This window comes from Brachyhypopomus gauderio, chromosome 11, assembly GCF_052324685.1.
Source record: "Brachyhypopomus gauderio isolate BG-103 chromosome 11, BGAUD_0.2, whole genome shotgun sequence".
Taxonomy (NCBI): domain Eukaryota; kingdom Metazoa; phylum Chordata; class Actinopteri; order Gymnotiformes; family Hypopomidae; genus Brachyhypopomus; species Brachyhypopomus gauderio.
Genome location: NC_135221.1, coordinates 5910208 through 5922427, shown reverse-complemented (window position 1 = coordinate 5922427; position 12220 = coordinate 5910208).

Genomic DNA, 12220 nt, shown 5'->3' with positions numbered 1-12220 from the left:
GTGTGCATGTACATACAGGCACTCATGTGTAAGATGGTAATACAAGACTGCACGTGTTTAAATATAATATTTTAAAACACCTCTAGGCAGTATGCAATTATAAACAGCAGTATGCAATTAGAGCCATCTGGCATCTGTATGGTACTAAACGCAAGCTCGTCGTTGACACACGATGACGCCATGTCTCTCCGTGAGGGTGCGCTGCCTTCACCAAGCTCCTCGCCTTCAAAGCCGGCAGGCGGCTCTGGGCCTAGTCCTGGCACTCCAGGAGCTCCTCCCCCAAGGAAGCTGGTGGGCGGCGGCTTTGGGCCCCCGCCGGCAGCTTTAAACAGGCGACGTGGAGGATCAGAGCGAGTGGCGGCGCGCCGTGGTGGATGAAAGCGGAGACGTGCGTCGCCTTCGTCGAGGGAGCAAGCTTCTACATCTACATCCCTCTCCCACCAGCATGCGTGGAAATGTTTAGCGCAGGGATTTGGGCGGGGTCTTGGCACGAGCCTCTAGCACGCCCGTGATGGGACGAGCGTGCCCGTGACGGGGGACGAGCGTGCCCGTGACGGGGGACGAGCGTGCCCGTGACGGTCTCAAGGTGGCTTTGCAGAAGGTGCTGGAAGGTTTCTCTGTTCCCTGCTGTCTGTTCTGGAGACCAGCTGAGTGAGCTGAGGTCCACACTGGTGTGTTGTGGGACCTCTGACTCCTGGTGGTCTGTTGAGTCACCACTGGGCTCCCTGGGTCAAAACCAGTGGACGTGTGTGTGTTCCCCACTCCTCACGCAGCCTGCAACAAAGCAAATACTTTAAAACAAATATTATTAACATACATCCTAGAGCAAAGCAAATTAAAAGTCTTCTTTCTGAATATGAATTTACATGGCCAAAGGCTTAACATGAGACAGTATGAGACTGGACACATGAGTCAGGTTGTTACGTAGTTTGCTATGTAAGGCCTGTCATATCAAACAAATCTGCCTTCTGTCATAACTTCAGTTGACCAATGATGTACCACATACATTCCAGTATGTGGTGGTTTTAAATGTACAGTTTGGCCAAAGTGAAGATGATGGCAACAACAAAACCAAAATGCATAAACAATCCTCATGCCCACTCAGCCTTAATTTGGTTACATCTTTTTGACACACACCCATTAAGATAGTCATATTGATCCCACATTAACAGTGAATTAGCAGCATGGCCTGCAGTTAATCTTTCATTAAGCCTTTGATACAGACGTGATGCCATCAATGTCTGGAGGATATACAAATACATCCGGCTAAGAAACCAGACAAACTGGGGCAGGATGTCTCGGAGCTTGTAAACCAATGTTGGGAGAGATGAGATGAACAGGGTGTGGGAGACACAGTCGATGTTGGGAGAGATGAGATAAACACAGAGGGAGACGCAGTCGATGTTGGGAGAGACGAGATAAACACAGAGGGAGACACAGTCGATGTTGGGAGAGATGAGATAAACACAGAGGGAGACACAGTCGATGTTGGGAGATATGAGATAAACACAGAGGGAGAGATGAGATAAACACAGAGGGAGACAGTCGGTGTTGGGAGAGATGAGATAAACACAGAGGGAGACACAGTCGATGTTGGGAGAGATGAGATAAACACAGAGGGAGACAGTCGATGTTGGGAGAGATGAGATAAACACAGAGGGAGACAGTCGATGTTGGGAGATATGAGATAAACACAGAGGAAGACAGTCGATGTTGGGAGATATGAGATAAACACAGAGGGAGACAGTCGATGTTGGGAGAGATGAGATAAACACAGAGGAAGACACAGTCGATGTTGGGAGAGATGAGATAAACACAGAGGGAGACACAGTCGATGTTGGGAGAGATGAGATAAACACAGAGGAAGACACAGTCGATGTTGGGAGAGATGAGATAAACACAGAGGGAGACACAGTCGATGTTGGGAGAGATGAGATAAAAACAGAGGGAGACAGTCGATGTTGGGAGAGATGAGATAAACACAGAGGGAGACAGTCGATGTTGGGAGAGATGAGATAAACACAAAGGGAGACAGTCGATGTTGGGAGAGATGAGATAAACACAGAGGGAGACAGTCGATGTTGGGAGAGATGAGATAAACACAGAGGGAGACACAGTCGATGTTGGGAGAGATGAGATAAACACAGAAGGAGACACAGTCGATGTTGGGAGATATGAGATAAACACAGAGGGAGACACAGTCGATGTTGGGAGATATGAGATAAACACAGAGGGAGACAGTCGATGTTGGGAGAGATGAGATAAACACAGAGGGAGACACAGTCGATGTTGGGAGAGATGAGATAAACACAGAGGGAGACAGTCGATGTTGGGAGAGACGAGATAAACACAGAGGGAGACACAGTCGATGTTGAAAATGAAATCAAATGAAATGAGCCATATTTGTCAATTGTGATTTTTCACCGCAATTGAAATTTGTCCTCCAGATTTACCCATCTGTGCAGTGAGAACACACACTAGTGATCACTAGGGGGCTGTGGTGCACATGGGCCCAGAGCGGTGGGAAGCCCTAGCCCGGCACCCGGGGAGCAGTTGGGGTTAGGTGCCTTGCTCAAGGGCACCTCAGTCATGGCCTCAGGCCTGGGAATCGAACCCACAACCCTCTGGTCACAAGACCAGTTCCCTACCTCAGGACCATGACCGCCCCAAAAAATGTTGGGAGAGACGAGATAAACAGGGCGAGGGAGATGGCGCCCATGTTGGGAGAGATGACGAATAGCAGGTGGAGGAGATCGCTGAGGTCCACGGTTCTTCATGACAGAAACAGTGTTGTCCTCTACACTGGGCGGGAACAGGACTGACATAAGGCACTCTGCTGTTGTTTACTGCCATTAACCACAGGAGGACACAACACACATCCAAGACCCAGAGTTTTCCATAGAGGTTTGGGTGTCGATGCCAAGAACCAACCGGAAGAGGTAACCTTGGTAGTGTTCGTTTCATAACTATCTTTCATAACTATGTTCAAGAGCAGTGTAAACTTTTAGATTTTAAAATAAGGTGAAGAAGAACCAAATACAATTGTGCAGATTATTGTTTTTTTTTTTCTAGTTATTTAAATGTTGTTGTGATTTGTTTACGCCTTCGGTAAAGCCTGTGGTGCAGATGTACTGTTGGGCTGCAACGGATTCAAATCTCAACAGTGCCACGTGCTGCCTTCAATACTCATCTACGCTGCATGTAGTTTAAAAGCCATTAGTATAGGTCATTAGAACAGGTCATTAGTATAGGTCATTAGTATAGGTCATTAGGAAGTGGGCAAGTGGTGTTCTTTTTTATATAAATTTTAAATAAATTGAAAGAGGCACAAATGAATCACAGGACAGGAAACAAGAATGAGGTGAAGCTTCAAACAGTGGATCTCCCTGCATTGTTGAAATGACTCCTCGGTGCACGATTTCACTGTAGCCTGTTGGTAGACGCGTCAGGTGTGTGTCTGAGAAAACAGCAGCCTTCGTCAGAGGTGTTGAATCTCGTTTACTGAGTCGATCTAATGAATCAGAAATAACTTGGGAAAAGACAGCTTCCAATCCATTCATTAATTGGCTACCCATCGTCATTAGGACTGCTAAATGCTCAGCAAGCTTGTGAAGCACACTTAATGTGACTGCTTATTTGAGGGATGGAGTCTGCGTATTTGCAAAGATTTGGCAGGACGTTGCACAGGCACAGAACAAGAGCCATCAACACCAAGTAGATACTTAATTTTTCTGGTAACTAGATGTCACAAGGCATCTGTTTCTGAGACTCGTGTCTGGGTCTAGTCTGAATTTGTGTGTGTGTGTGTGTGTGTGTGTGTGTGTGTGTGTGTGTGTGGTTGTTTATCAGGGTGGAGGGTCTTTCTAGTACCTCACTATCAGGCACAGAGCACAACACAACTTTTGATTGTAGGATTAGATACCAGGATCGGTATGCGGCAAATCCTTTATTACACGCAAATCCCCTGCTGAATCGGCCTGCGTTTAGGCCTAACGTAATTAATTTCCCGAGCTGAGCTGCAGTTTCATTTAAAGGCAGAGGCTCTGTGCACCACCGCTGGGCTCCCCTAAGTCGAAACTATTTCATTTGGTCAGAGCACGCCTCTCTTCATTATATTACCCCACGTGCAATCGGATCATGAGATTATACGTCTGCGAGGGTGTTCGCGCTCCCCCTGCACACCGAGCCTATATCACACCGTCTCAGCAAAGCTCCTTAGTGGCAGCGCGGGATTCCGAGGCCGGATTGGCCTACGGCGAACCTTAGTCAGCTCTTCCTGTGTGTTGTGCATCGAGATCCTTTTTTTAAAAAGTGATTTCAGTAACGCAGGCGCTTACGCAAGGTTTTCAGCCTGTGCGAGCTGTGCGCCCTGCTGACTGCTCACCGGGGGTGAGGAAGGGTAAGCACCATGCCTCAGCAGAGTGTGTGTGCGTGTGTGTGTGTGTGTGTGTGTGTGTGGCTTCAGGTGTGTACCTGTGTGTGTGTGTGTGTGTGAGTGCTGGTTTGTGCACATGCGTATTTGCGTGTGGATATCATGTCCATTGCTCCAGACACGGCACATATGAGGCTCAGCGCAGTTTGTTTCTTGCCCAGGAAGGCACGTGTCCCCCCCCCCAACACACGTGGGAGACGGTTCGGGTTTCTTCTTTAACTGTGCAAAGACCTGGATGGGAAAAACCTATTAGAAATGCAAAGTGCTGCTTTGGGTTAACGGTCCTCTCCTCTCCTCCTCCCCTTCCCTCCTGCATGGCAATGCCACACACATCCCTCACAGGGTTAACCAGACTGTCTTCAGCCTGTAGTAATTTTGCCCATCCCCGTTGAGCGTACTGGCGTGCTGGCGTGTGGGCGTGCGCACGTGGGCTCTCACGCGCCTCACGTTCCCCTGACCTTAAGTGCGAAGTCTGTCGTGGGCTAGAAAGTGCTTCTGACCCGTAATGACGCCATACTGGACGACACCGTGGTGGCTCCTTGAATGTGGCCTGGTTTAAGGCTCCCAAAATTCTGCACTTGTCAGCTTTGCACAACGACCCTCGTAATATACACACACCCCTTATGTGAGAAATGTGTCAGGCACACGAGACTCCCGCTAGCAAAGCCCAGCTTCCATTATTACCTGTACACAGGGTGCCTAATTATAGCCATGCCTGTGCCATTTTAAGTGGAGGCCTTCTGAAGCTGCCACACTGGCCCTTTGATTCACCCAAGTATTACATATTGAGGGTATTGTTATTTGAGCTCCCCCTGAAACACCTGCTCTGTCCTTTTATAATCAGGATAACACTGACCGCTCAAAGTCTACAGTGGCTGTAATGAAAGCGAACATCTGATCCTCTTCTGCACCCTCAACGACCGCCGTAGCCTGAACACTGGCCGGAAGAGGTTATCCCCCCCCCCCCCTTTAAGTGCTGCCTGACAGACTGGTGAGGAAGCTCTTTGCCATGCATGGTCTGGTCTCACTAATGACAAAGCGCGTTTGCACTAATGAGCAGATGCACGGACAGAGGCTGCCGAGCCCAGGTCTCTGCCCACAGACCGAGACAGCTAATCAATGAATGAATCAAGCACATTCCCTATTCATATTCATACAGCCAGCGTGTGTGTGTGTGGGTGTATGGATGCGTGGTGGATTTGTGTGTGTGTGTGGGGGGGGGCATGTATGCATGTGTGTGTGCATTTGTGGGTGTAAATAAGACACTGCCTGTGGGTGAATACATACTGTTGAAGGTCAGACAGATGACGTTCCCTAGCACCTATATATGTGTCCGTTATGTTTCCTAACTCTTACGTACGTATGTTATGTTCCCTAGCACCTATATATTTGTCCGTTATGTTCCCTAACTCTTACGTACGTGTCCGTTATGTTCCCTAGCACTTATGTACATGTCTGTTATGTTCCCTAACTCTTACGTACGTATCTGTTATGTTCCCTAGCACCTATGTACATGTCTGTTATGTTCCCTAACTCTTACGTACATATCTGTTATGTTCCCTAGCACCTATATATGTGTCCGTTATGTTCCCTAACTCTTACGTACGTATGTTATGTTCCCTAACTCTTACGTATGTATCTGTTATGTTCCCTAGCACCTATGTACATGTCTGTTATGTTCCCTAACTCTTACGTACATATCTGTTATGTTCCCTAGCACCTATATATGTGTCCGTTATGTTCCCTAACTCTTACGTACGTATGTTATGTTCCCTAGCACCTATGTATGTATCCGTTATGTTCCCTAACTCTTACGTACGTATCTTTTATGTTCCCTAGCACCTATATATGTGTCCGTTATGTTCCCTAACTCTTACATACGTGTCCGTTATGTTCCCTAGCACCTATGTACATGTCTGTTATGTTCCCTAACTCTTACGTATGTATCTGTTATGTTCCCTAGCACCTATATATGTGTCCGTTATGTTCCCTAACTCTTACGTACGTATGTTATGTTCCCTAGCACCTATGTACATGTCCGTTATGTTCCCTAACTCTTACGTACGTATCTATTATGTTCCCTAGCACCTATATATGTGTCCGTTATGTTCCCTAACTCTTACATACGTGTCCGTTATGTTCCCTAGCACCTATGTACATGTCTGTTATGTTCCCTAACTCTTACGTATGTATCTGTTATGTTCCCTAGCACCTATGTACATGTCTGTTATGTTCCCTAACTCTTACGTACGTATCTGTTATGTTCCCTAGCACCTATGAATGTGTCCGTTATGTTCCCTAACTCTTACGTACGTATCTGTTATGTTCACTAGCACCTATATATGTGTCCGTTATGTTCCCTAGCACCTACGTATGTGTCCGTTATGACGTTCCCTAGCACCTATGTATGTGTCCGTTATGTTCCCTAGCACCTACGTACGTGTCCGTTATGACGTTCCCTAGCACCTACGTCCGTGTCCGTTATGACGTTCCCTAGCACCTATGTACACGTCTGTTATGTTCCCTAGCACCTATGTACATGTCTGTTATGTTCCCTAACTCTTACGTACGTATCTGTTATGTTCCCTAGCACCTATATATGTGTCCGTTATGTTCCCTAACTCTTGCGTACGTATCTGTTATGTTCCCTAGCACCTATGTATATGTCCGTTATGTTCCCTAACTCTTACGTACGTATCTGTTATGTTCCCTAGCACCTATGTATGTGTCCGTTATGTTCCCTAGCACCTACGTACGTGTCCGTTATGACGTTCCCTAGCACCTACGTCCGTGTCCGTTATGACGTTCCCTAGCACCTATGTACACGTCTGTTATGTTCCCTAGCACCTATGTATGTGTCCGTTATGTACCCTAACTCGTATGTACGTATCTGTTATGACGTTCCCTAACTCTTACGTACGTGTCTGTTATGACACTCCCTAACTCTTACGTACGTGTCCGTTATGACGCTCCCTAACTCTTACGTACGTGTCCGTTATGACGCTCCCTAACTCTTACATACGTGTCCGTTATGACGCTCCCTAACTCTTACGTACGTGTCCGTTATGACGCTCCCTAACTCTTACGTACGTGTCCGTTATGTTCCCTAACTCTTACGTACGTGTCCGTTATGACGTTCCCTAACTCGTACGTGTCCGTTATGACGCTCCCTAACTCTTACGTACGTGTCCGTTATGACGCTCCCTAACTCTTACGTACGTGTCCGTTATGACGCTCCCTAACTCTTACGTACGTGTCCGTTATGACGCTCCCTAACTCTTACGTACGTGTCCGTTATGACGCTCCCTAACTCTTACGTACGTGTCCGTTATGTTCCCTAACTCTTACGTACGTGTCCGTTATGACGTTCCCTAACTCGTACGTGTCCGTTATGACGCTCCCTAACTCTTACGTACGTGTCCGTTATGACGCTCCCTAACTCTTACGTACGTGTCCGTTATGACGCTCCCTAACTCTTACGTACGTGTCCGTTATGACGCTCCCTAACTCTTACGTACGTGTCCGTTATGTTCCCTAACTCTTACGTACGTGTCCGTTATGACGTTCCCTAACTCGTACGTGTCCGTTATGACGCTCCCTAACTCTTACGTACGTGTCCGTTATGACGCTCCCTAACTCTTACGTACGTGTCCGTTATGACGCTCCCTAACTCTTACGTACGTGTCCGTTATGACGCTCCCTAACTCTTACGTACGTGTCCGTTATGTTCCCTAACTCTTACGTACGTGTCCGTTATGACGTTCCCTAACTCGTACGTGTCCGTTATGACGCTCCCTAACTCTTACGTACGTGTCCGTTATGACGCTCCCTAACTCTTACGTACGTGTCCGTTATGACGCTCCCTAACTCTTACGTACGTGTCCGTTATGACGCTCCCTAACTCTTACGTACGTGTCCGTTATGACGCTCCCTAACTCTTACGTACGTGTCCGTTATGACGCTCCCTAACTCTTATGAGACACTCCTCAACCACCTCCAGGCAGAAAGGGACTCTAAGATCCTTCTGAGCTCAGAGTATCCTGGACGCTACAGGCCGGCCTGTAGAAGCCCGGCTGCTCCCCTCACGCCGAGGCGACGGCTGTTCACGCGATCGCGAGGAACACTTTGGACCAGAGCACACTAGGGTCAGGGTGCGCGTCACACACACACACACACACACACACACACACACACACATGATTTCTCTCTTGGGGGTTGGGGTTGCTAAAGCCTACACATCAGATGTGAGAGGAGAGTCCCGCAGCAGAGAGGTCCTGTCACCTCAGGACATGACGCTGCTCCCGGACGCTGCATGCGCCCGAGCCATTCACACACACCTCCACACACACCTCCACACACAGCACCACACACACCTCCACACGGAAGTCTGTCACAGCCCGGGGCTACACGGTGCATTGCGGAGATGCTTCTCCTTCTGTCTCTCTCCTCCTGTGTCCCCGGCAGCCTGTTAAACTGGCGGGAAACGTCTACCGCTTCTGTCCTGTGCGTCCCCATATGTGCAGGGCACGGTTTCTGTCCTGAGCGGGTTTTTCTTGAGCGTCCCCCAATGTGCAGGGCACGGATTCTGTCCTGAGCGTCCCCATGTGCGCAGGGCCGTGTCCTGTGGCCTGTCTGCATGTGGACAACCTTTTCGGACACGCCCTGTCTCAAACCAAAATTATTCTTAAAATGACTTTTTTTTTATTATTCATGATCATGATGAATTTAAATGGGGCTGCGTCTCTTGGTGTGTTTGTTTATGTAAACACAAGCTGCACTAAAAAGTTATCATAAACAAAAATAATAAAAAACCTTGTAAAGCTAAAAAAACAACCATCCACAACCATCTATACCTTATGGTCTCATCTATACATATACTATATATTTACACAAAAACATTCTGGCCAAAATACATATGGGGACACAGAATGGAAATACATTTTACAATAACAAATCAAATGAATTTTATTTATATAGCGCTTTTTATAAAAGCTGTTGTCACAAAGCAGCTTTACAATTGTCCGAGTCCAAGCACCCAGTGAGCAAGCCAAGGGCGACAGTGGCAAGGAAAAACTCCCTAAGAGCATGAGGAAGAAACCTTGAGAGGAACCAAGACTCAGGGGGGGAACCCATCCTCCTCTGGCCGACGCCGGTTACCATGACAACAATTTAAAAAGAGAGAAACAAAGAAAAGATGTGAGGGATAAATAAAGTCCATCTTGGTGTGTAATACAGAGTAGACTTGGTGTGTTTGCACACACACTCGTACATGTGCCCACAGCGACCAAGTGTGCAGTTAGTAATGAACTAAAAACACGCCCCCAACCCTTTTGATTGGATCCCCCTGCAGCGGCACCTACCAAGGCAGTTAAGCGCTCCAATCGCAGGTAATTGACATCCAGGTGTAATTCATATGAGCTCTTTGTAATTCATATAATTCTGTGTACATTGCATATCCACTACTGCCAAAGAAGTAACACAGGGGTGTGTGTGTGTGTGGACGCCACGGTTACAGCAGCTCTATGTGTGTGTGTGTGTGTGTGTGTGTGTGTGTGTGTGTGTGTGTGTGTGTGTGTGTGTGGACGCCACGGTTACAGCAGCTCCACGTGGGTGTGTGTGTGTGGGTGTGTGTGGACGCCACGGTTACAGCAGCTCCACGTGGGTGTTTGTGTGTGTGTGTGGGTGTGTGGGGCGGTTACAGCAGCTCCACGTGTGTGTGTGTGTGTGTGTGTGTGTGTGTGTGTGTGGAGGAGAGGTTACAGCAGCTCGGAGCATCTCGCCATGCTTTGGTTTCTTTTACTGCTGCCCACTGGTGCCCAGAGACAGTCCACCAAATAAAAGATTTTTGGAGGCAGCCAGCTCTGTTATGAGGACTCTTCCATTTCACAGTCCATAAAATCCTTTTCTCCACCTTTGCAAACTGCTTTTGCCCTCGTTTCTGTAAATGGATTTACTGAGAAACACTGGCCAAGATATATGCATATAAGATCATGAATAATCAAAGGGAAGCATTTGCAGTGGCCCCTGGGGAGGGGGTAGAGAGTCGCCCCTGGGGAGGGGGCAGAGAGTCGTCCCTGGGGAGGGGGTAGAGAGTCGCCCCTGGGGAGGGGGGCAGAGAGTCGCCCCTGGGGAGGGGGCAGGGAGTCGCCCCTGGGGAGGGGGCAGAGAGTCGTCCCTGGGGAGGGGGTAGAGAGTCGCCCCTGGGGAGGGGGCAGAGAGTCGTCCCTGGGGAGGGGGTAGAGAGTCGCCCCTGGGGAGGGGGCAGAGAGTCGTCCCTGGGGAGGGGGGTAGAGAGTCGTCCCTGGGGAGGGGGCAGAGAGTCGCCCCTGGGGAGGGGGCAGAGAGTCGTCCCTGGGGAGGGGGTAGAGAGTCGCCCCTGGGGAGGGGGCAGAGAGTCGCCCCTGGGGAGGGGGTAGAGAGTCGTCCCTGGGGAGGGGGCAGAGAGTCGTCCCTGGGGAGGGGGGTAGAGAGTCGTCCCTGGGGAGGGGGCAGAGAGTCGTCCCTGGGGAGGGGGCAGGGAGTCGCCCCTGGGGAGGGGGCAGAGAGTCGCCCCTGGGGAGGGGGCAGAGGGAGCCTGACCCCCCTGCTGCACACGTGGATGGGGGGCGATGACTTACCAGAGCTGGATGGTGCTTTATAAATCACAAGATCTTTGTTACTGCAGGTGTGTGTGCATACACAACCATTTACAAATATCCCTCTTTCAGTGTCTCTCAGCTTTATCCTTCTTGCTCTCGATCTCTCTCTCTCTCTCCCTCTCTCTCTTTCTCCCACTCTCTTTCTCCCACTCTCTCTCTCTCTCTCTCTCCCTCTCTGTTTATCCCTCTTTCTCTCTCTCTCTCTCTCTCTCCCTCTCTCTCTCTCCCTCTCTCTCTCTCTCTCTCTCTCTCTCTCTCTCTCTCTCACCTACCACCTCCGGGCCACTCTAGTTCTCCATGTCCTGTTTGCTCCACGTGTCCTTCATGCAAACTTGATTCTGATTGGCTGCCTCCCGTCACCCCGTTATATCCACCACCACCCAACCCGAGTGCACGTCCTAAAGCGCACGCTCACACGCTGGTGCGTGGGGCACTCCGACTCAGAACAGACCACAGCTCCCCAGTGAGGGTGGGATTATACATCCCCGAGGCAGTGTTGCCCCCCCCCGCTGGGCCTATAATGAGTTCCAGCCCTCCTTTCTGAGCCCTGGTGGTAGAGCAGTGCACACTCACGAGGGGAGGGGTGAGTTTGTGGTGGTGGTGGGGGGGGGGGGGGGGGGTGGCCATGGGCGTGGCCTCAACCTGCAACGGGGAAGATGCTAAAAGCCAGACCAGCTCGTGTAATTGTCTAGAGCTGATAGGTTGGCGCTGGGCGCAGTCTAATTGTTTGCCTGTTTAACTGAGTGACTCCATCAATATCCATTAGCACTGTAGATTGCAGGTGTGACGGTGTTTAATTCGCCTTCTGGAGGGCCAGTGATGAGCAGGAATGCAGCCCGGTGTTAAAACAGCACCGTTCAGCAGAGTCGTGTTCCTGCTCCTGTCTCGCCAACCACCGCCCTTCACTCCTCCTCATTTCCTCCAGGTCAAGCTCGTTCTACGAGCACGTTCCATTTCCAAACGAGCCGTCGTCCGTGTCAGAATGACCCTGTGTCGTCTGGATGTGCCGCTAATGTTTGTCATTACCGCACGTTGTGGTGTGACAGCCAATCGGATGTATGATAATACGCTTCCCATTTGAGTTGGTGGGTGCGTGGCCACGCCCTTCAGCTCCACCTCTGACCGAGGGGTTGGCCCCCAGGGGGTCTCC